Raw genomic sequence first — 8,006 nt, forward strand, 5'->3', positions numbered from 1 at the left:
TTTGCTCACTGTGGATTTTGTCCAGATTAGAAGGAAGAACAGCACAGCAGCCCTAATAAAGAACGCATTGTAATTTCTCCTTTATGGTTGAAGAAAAAGTCCTTCGAACTCTCATGGAGATGCAGTAAGAAAGGCTTTTTAAGGCACTGTCTCAAGTTGGGAGAGCCTCAAGTGTTAAACTGCTTGGGGCTGGAGTGTGTGATGCTCGGAAGCAAACTGAATAAGCAGAGCTGGGACTTGAACAGATACAGGGGCTGGAAATATATATGTGGTAGATGTGTGCACCACATCTTCCTATTAATCACTACAAGCATGACCTACGTTTTGTTCAGAAAAATCAATTGTGGGAAGTAGACAGGGCTCCGCCATCTTACCTAGGAACCCCTAGAAGTCCCCCAGAGGAGAGCATCATTTAAAGTAATGTCACGCCTGAAAGATGTCATTTGCATTTCCACACCCCCAAAACCATGTTGGCATTTGGAAAATCTGAGGAGTTGGCACTTAGGGTAATGTGACCCTAGTTAAATATTAAATAGTCATGTTACAGATGCAAGACTCTGAACCACTGGAAAATGTATTGGCAACTTAAGAGGAATAACGAAGGAGAGATGGAACTGGTCCCACCTGGGGAGCTGTGTCACCATGACTCCCAGATCTCCTCTGCAGAAAGAGCGAACCACTCGCTGAACCGCCAAAACATCAACAAAAACGAGCAGGAAAAAAAAATACTATCACTTCCACCCTGGGATACACGACACGCACCAAGAGAGAAAACACAGCCACTCTCCAGATTAGTTGTTTTTAAAAAAACAGGATTTATTTAATGTCTTGTGAGAGAAAAAAAAATCAGTTTTGCCTCCACTGCGTTCACCCCCCTTCCATGGCTGTGGCAGCTATGGGCAGCTCTCCATGCACCCGGAAGCGATACACACACGTGTAGTCTGGGTGTCCCCAGTTGCTGAAAATGTCCAGCTTCACCAGCTTGAATGTCCCAGCCACAGGTTCCTATAGCCAATGGGAGAGAGATTAGCAGCGGTCAGCAATCCTGTAACACAGAAATCACCGAGTCCCACTGTCACCTGTGGCTGAGAGAACATGTTAGGGGGACATGCTCTTCATCCCACTGGCTTTTAGCCTCTCATACATGCTGATTAGAAATAGGCAGCCTTGGTGCTTCTATTGCACTCCACTGTGAGCCCGAGCTCTAACAAGTCCTTCATGATGTAAGTGATGCTGGGGAGCGGGGTTGATCTACTGAGAAAAGAGCTGGTCAGATCAGAGTCCCCCATTGCACTGGAATGGGGAACTTATATCACTACTTATATCACAGGATAAGGCTGTGTTTCAAAGCACACCAGCCACTACAACATCACGTGCTGAAGCATCAGCAGTTTCTTGTGAAGATGTTGTTCTTTTATCACTGTATAGTATGTGCATCTCTCACAGTTTGAAGTTCCTAGTGTGGTTCCTGTCTTACCGAGATGGTGAATGTTTGGATGGGACTGCTGTGTTTATTGTAGGTGAAGATTCCCAGTATAGTCCCATTTTCCGTTTCATCATTCATTCCCTGTGGAGAGAGAAAATCCCTTCACACACGAATCACCCTCTCCACAAAGTAACTTCTGTTGCCTTTCTGCAAGTCTCTCAGCTCTGACCACCAGCCAACACTACCTTCTTTAGTTTTGTTAGAGACTCTGTTATTGTGTTATAATGTGAGGTACAGGGTTTTATATTATATTTCATTGGCACATTGGTTAGCATTGCTGCCTCGCAGAGCTGGGGCCCTGGATTCAATTCCTGGGATACTATCTGTGTGGGGTTTGTATGTTCCCCTCATGTGTTTCCTCTCGGTGCTCCAGTTTCTCCCAACGGTCCAAAGACATATTGGCAGGTTAATTGACTTCTGGGAAACATTGGCCCTGGTGTGAGTGTGTGTGTGATCTACATCCCATCCTGGGTGTACCCTGCCATGTGCCTGGTGCTTGCTGGGATAAACCCCAGCTCCCCCTCCACCCTGAACTGTTAAATGTGGTTAGAAAATGGAGAGAAGTTCCACTGTCACACAATACTGTTACTCACGTATACAGTGAAGTCTTGAGGAGCGCTGTCAGTCTGGCCCAGCGGGGACACGGATTTTGGGACGTGCTCTATTGTGAAAGCCGTGGGCTGGATCGGTACAATCAGCTGGATAATCACAGATCCCTGAGAGCCCCGGAAAGCCCAGCACTTCCCAGGATGGACGTCTGGCTGAGGGAGGAAAAGGGGGATCGAGGGGACAGACAGGGGGAATTAACAGTGTAAGCGACACTTTAAATTTCAGCTCCGGGACAATTTCAGCAAAAGCCTTCTCAACTGCAGAATACAACCCCATTACAAAGGAGTATTCTGGAAACAACAGGTACAGCCCAATCCAGTCCTGGAAATCTGCAGGGCTTTCAGTTTTATTTAACACTAATGTGCTCTAGGAAAGCTTTTGGATTGTGGGTCCCCAGGAGCAGAGGTGCCCCCTAGTTTTACAGCCTCACCTGTATGAGGGACCGGGGAGTCTGGGTGTTTAACCAGATGGTAACACCAAACAGGCTGAATACTGACACCTTGGCCTCATACGTCTCGGTTCCAGGAGTGCTTATGATACTGCCACCTGGGATAAAGACAGCAGTACCCAGTACAGTGTGAGGCATGCTTGAAGACATGGAGACATGGAGTTTCTTCCAGGTATCTGGGGACTTGGTGACAGTAAATCAAAGGAAAAGAAGCTGCAGGCATAAGAGTGCCAATCAGACTGAAAGCACATACCCAGGAGCTCAAGCTGATTTTATTTCTGTCCTCCCCACACTAGCTTTTGGAAGTGCTAATTAATAGGAACTTAATTTGCTGAATTCTTGTTACCTGCAGATTCAAGAGCATAATCCGCCAATCCAATGTTGTCGGCTCTGAATACCTTGAGCGCTCTTTCAGTGATTGCATGGACATCCTGGGACAGAGAGATAAGCACTGCAGTTCATGAGGCACAAGCACAGAGAGAGGAGACAACCCATCCTTAAACATATGAAGAAACAGACGAGTGGGGAAAACAGACCCACATTTTAACACAGAGGGACACTCTACTGTTCTGCTTTAAAATATTCTCTATATTTTCTAAAACTCAATTTGCAAAGGAGGGAGAACTAGGAAGAACCATCAAAGATAAGAAAAATGATCATTAATATTTTTGCAGTTCAACATTATTTTGCAAAATGGAGCTCATCTGGACCAAAACAATCAGACTCTCAGTCACTCTGACCAACCTGCAGTGTAACTGCAGTGATGTCCTCACTCTCCAAAATCTTGTCCACACTGTGCCACGCCCACTCCTGCCCTTCCCACTGCGCCAGCCTGGCCAGAATCTTCTGCTCCAATTCCTGCAGCTCTTCCTGCAGCTCAGGACTCAGCACCAGGGGCACATCGCCCTCCTGTGGGCTGGAGCGGTACTGCACCAGATACTCTACCAGCTCTGAGCGCATCTGCAAGGCAGTGAGAAAGAGGCCAAAGACAGAGTAAGGAGAAGCAGAAAGAGAGAATGATTGAGTGACACGGAGAGAGGGGCACAAGAGGAGAGCAAGTAAACAGGCAGTAGGAAAAGAGGACAGAGGAACAAGACAGGGAGACTGATTTATAATCAAAGTCCATTTCATCAAAGATAAAGCTAAACAAACTTGCATCTACTGTCACTGCCTTATTGTGAGTTAGTGAAGATCATTGTATCTCGGCCTGTGCAGCAGCTGTGTCAAATGGAAACCTTTGGTCGAAATGATGTTAAATAATTCCTTCCACTTCACCTGCTGTAGGATTCTGTATGTTTCAGTAAATTAGTACCTGGCTTTTCAGGCTTTCCAGCAAGTCCAGCCGGTCATTCTGAGAGCCGTGATCAGTGTGCAGTGCGCTGAATTTGTGCTGTAGTGCAGTCAGACTCTCTTCCAGTCGAGAGAGTCCTGCCAGAGCAGGGCAGTTGCTCCAGGACTGCACACTAAAGACAGCAGACAACAGGAGTCACCACAACAGCTGTGACTGACCAACCGGCAGGCTTTGGACTTGGAACTGAAATAACGGACTCTTAGTTACTCCTCCTGAGCTGTTTTTCTTGGATGTTATGGACTATACTGTGGGACATTTTCATTCCCCCTGAATTAAATAATTGTAAAATTATTCACAAATTTTGGCATCTTTTTAAGTTACACATTTTGTCATTACATGGATTTTAGATTGACTGGAGTGAATGAGGTCTCAGGGTTGGGAGTTTTTATTCCTTTCTTTTTGGGTAGGGGTGAAAGCAGGAATTTGTTTTACTGATGTCTAACCAGAAATGTAGAACTAAAAATAACTAAGGGAAGTGTCGTCTCTTGCTGTTGCTCTTAATTCCCTTTAATATCATTCAGACTTTAAACCTTCTTGTCTTAAAGCTCAAGGTGGTGAGAAGCTGGCATGGAAATCACAACACTTCAGATAGTTTCCATACCAGGGCCACAGTGGCTCACTGGCAAAGAGTTCATCCATGGTTTCTGTTGTTTTAAGAGGAGGAGGGATCATGTGACTCACTCCCTCTCACTGGACAGGACACTGGTCCGTCACAGGGATCACTCCCGCCCAGCAATGCTGGTCCACATTCATAGTGCTGGGTGGACTGGAGCCACTGGGCTACAGTACCTCACTCAAGGTGCAACAGCAGTGTCTGCAGCAGGGACTCGGACCCACAACCCACTGGCTATTAAACCACTTACCCACTACTTTCACAGACCAGTGGACTAATGACTGGAGGTTCCAGTCTAAGGTAGGTACTGTATCAGGGGTATAAGACCACACCAATCTCAGGAGTAATACAGAATGCATTCAGCCCCGACAAAACAGGATTAATGAACATTCTCTTACCTTTTCAAAGCAGTTTTCATGGCCAACAAGTCAGCTTCCCATTCCTGAGGGAAAGGCAAGTCAAAAGAAGAACTGGGTGATAAGAGCTCATTAATTTTATGCTTACACAGGCATTCTCTTGCAATGTCAATATGCATCTATTCATTTCTTCACTGCTTTATTCAATAGAGGGTTACAGGGGAGCTGGAGTCTATCCCAGCAAGCAATAGGTGCAAAGCAGGATACACCCCGGGCAGGGTGCCAGTCCATTGCAGGGCACACAGACACAAACACCACCACTCACACACAGACACAAACACTGCCACACACACATAGATACACCAGGGCCAATTATCCCAGGAGCCAATTAAGCTACCAATATATCTTTGGAATGGAACACCTGGTGGAAACCCACACAAACACAGGGAGACCATACAAACTCCACAAAGACAGTACCCCGGGCCCGGAATTAAACCCAGGGCCCCAGCGCTGTGAGACAGCAATGCTGACCACTGCACCACCCTGGTGCCCCTATTCAGTCATCTTTTCTTAAAATACAAAGTGTTTCATAAAGGATGCCACCAGTGTTACTGATTGCATATGCAAACATGCAATACCCTAGGTGCATGTTTGCACTTGTGTGTATTTCCTGTGCTGTGCACATCATCTGCACAATTAATGATGGAAGTGTTAATTAGCCTGCAGTTGCAAATGAAACAGATTTCCAATCCAGAGATATTCTGGAGGGCATGCTGATTACATTCTGTGACAAGCTAGTCTGGGTTTTTGAGTGTGTGGTACCTCAGATACATGGTGAAACGATTTTTTAATGTCAGTCCATCTCCTCTCTCCTTCTTCTTTCAGCTGTGCGATCTCTTTCTGCAACAAAGAAACAAGCTCAAAACACTACCAGCTGGGAACATTTTGACAAGGGAGATGGGTGCTTGTTAAACTGTATTTCTGTCTGGGCCAATAAAAACACATTACAATCATCAAATGTAACTGGAAAAGGAGGCAGGACTGTTAATACTTTGCTTATCGCAAGATCCCCCTTCCCCTTCCAAATTCACATGACTGTGCTGCCCCAATGGGGTACCTGGATTCTCCCCCATTTTTCAGTCTCGGAGACCCCAAGGTAGGCAAATTCAGGTGCTTGTGTCCCCTTTAGTCCTCTCTCCCCCTGTTTCTCATGCCCTCGCTCTCTCTTCAGCCTCTGCACTTCCATCTCCAGAGCTGACAGACGCGTCAGGACTTCAGGGTGCTGCCAAGACAGGGGGCACAGACAGTGAAGAAGGAAGGTGAATGAAAGACCTCATCCATTCAAAGCAGTACCTATAGAACCAGTGCAGTTCCTTTTAGAACCAGCAGGCGGCAGCACAAACACAAAGCTCAGGCAGCACACTTGACACCTGTGACACCATGCCTGTGCATGTGTGATTTATTGGCACATAGAAAGAAGATATCATTTATACTGCATATTTTTCTACTGTGACACCTTGCAAGGTCTCTGGATTGTGCTATGTTGTCAGGCTGAAACTGAACTGCCTAGCTGCTGTCTGATCCAAGCCCACGATCCATCCCCTCCAGGTAAATAATGCTGTCCAAATATGCAGTATTCTTTTACACGGGAAACCTCAGATTTATATTTAGAGTTAAATATTTAGTTTGCAGTACTCAGATTTAAGATTTAATGTAAACATTTATTTCAAGGTTATTTTGTTATATATTGTCACATTTATATCTGAAAATGCTCAATGAAACACTTAATTCTTAATTCTTAAACCTGAGTTTTTTAATGTTCATTGGCTTAGTCCCTGCACTCATTAAAACAGCATGAATAAAGTGTAATTGATGTATGTGACTTTATTGGCATGGATTGAGTATTCTACTTCACTGTAGTGTTCTTTCTCTAGTTTCTTTCTCAGCATATTTACAGACATTTTTACAACTCGCTGCCTCAGGAAGGCTGGAAGTATCGCTAAGGACACCTGTCATCCCAGTTTCTAATTTTTCTACCCCCTTCCCTCTGGTAAGCATTATAGGAGCATAAAGGCACGAACATCAGATTCAGAGACAGTTTCTTCCCATAAACTGTCAGATTACTGATTATATTTTTGGTGTTTCCTTAATGTCTTGTATTGGAGCATACATGCAAATAAGCATCTCATTGCACTTGTGCATATGACAATAAACTGAACTGAACTGATAACATTTGTTACATAACCATAAAGAAAGCATTAAATGATTCTGGTGGGCAATCAAAAGGCAGCAGAGTGTAACAGTGAAGGCTGGTCTGGGCTTTGAATCAGAAGGCAGTGGCTCAGATCCCCAAAGTGGATAAAGTACACTTTTTGTGTACTGTTCTGGTTTGTTCTTTGTATGTTCTGGACTGTGAGTAACTCTTCATAGTGCACTTCTCACTGTACGGATTGTATTGTATTGTATGTATTGTATTATTATTGTATCATTCGTTACACTGTTTTGTGTTGACTGTGTTAAGCTGCTGTTGCACTGCAATTTCCTTCACGGGATCAATACAGTATCTATCTATCTAAAGATACTTCACTCAATTCAATTCAATCCAAGCCTTATTGTCCCCTGGGGGAAATTTGTTTTATGGCACAGTCAAACACAACACAAATAGACATCACCAAAATGGAAGAGAACACAGTAGTGTTACAGGAGAAAAGAGACAAGGTAGTTACTACTTCGCATTGTTTAAGAGTGTATTTGCAGTGGGAATGAAAGATTTCCTGAGTCTGCTGGGTTTATACCTGGAGGCACAGAGGTGTCTCCCAGATGCTCTCTCAGACTGCTTAGGTAAAGACTGTAACAGGTCATCAAAAAGTAAAGATTTCTCTGGGTGTGAAACACTCATCCTACCTGGGCACCTCCACTGCCTGCCAGAGAACCTGCTGAGCTGGAGGAAACACTGAGCAGAGAAAGCCCACAGCAAACGCCTGCCAGGAACAGAGACGGGAAGACTGAGACCACTGTTGGAAAACAGTGCCCAACTCAAGACGCCCCGAGGAAACACGCCACTCATACACAAGCATCACAGTTACTCTAGCAAAAAAAAAATTAATTCAAAGCAAATATATCTTTTCCTATTAATGAAATAA

The sequence above is a fragment of the Atractosteus spatula genome, chromosome 20 (assembly GCF_055471065.1).
Source record: "Atractosteus spatula isolate fAtrSpa1 chromosome 20, fAtrSpa1.hap1, whole genome shotgun sequence".
In the NCBI taxonomy this organism is placed as follows: Eukaryota; Metazoa; Chordata; class Actinopteri; order Semionotiformes; family Lepisosteidae; genus Atractosteus; species Atractosteus spatula.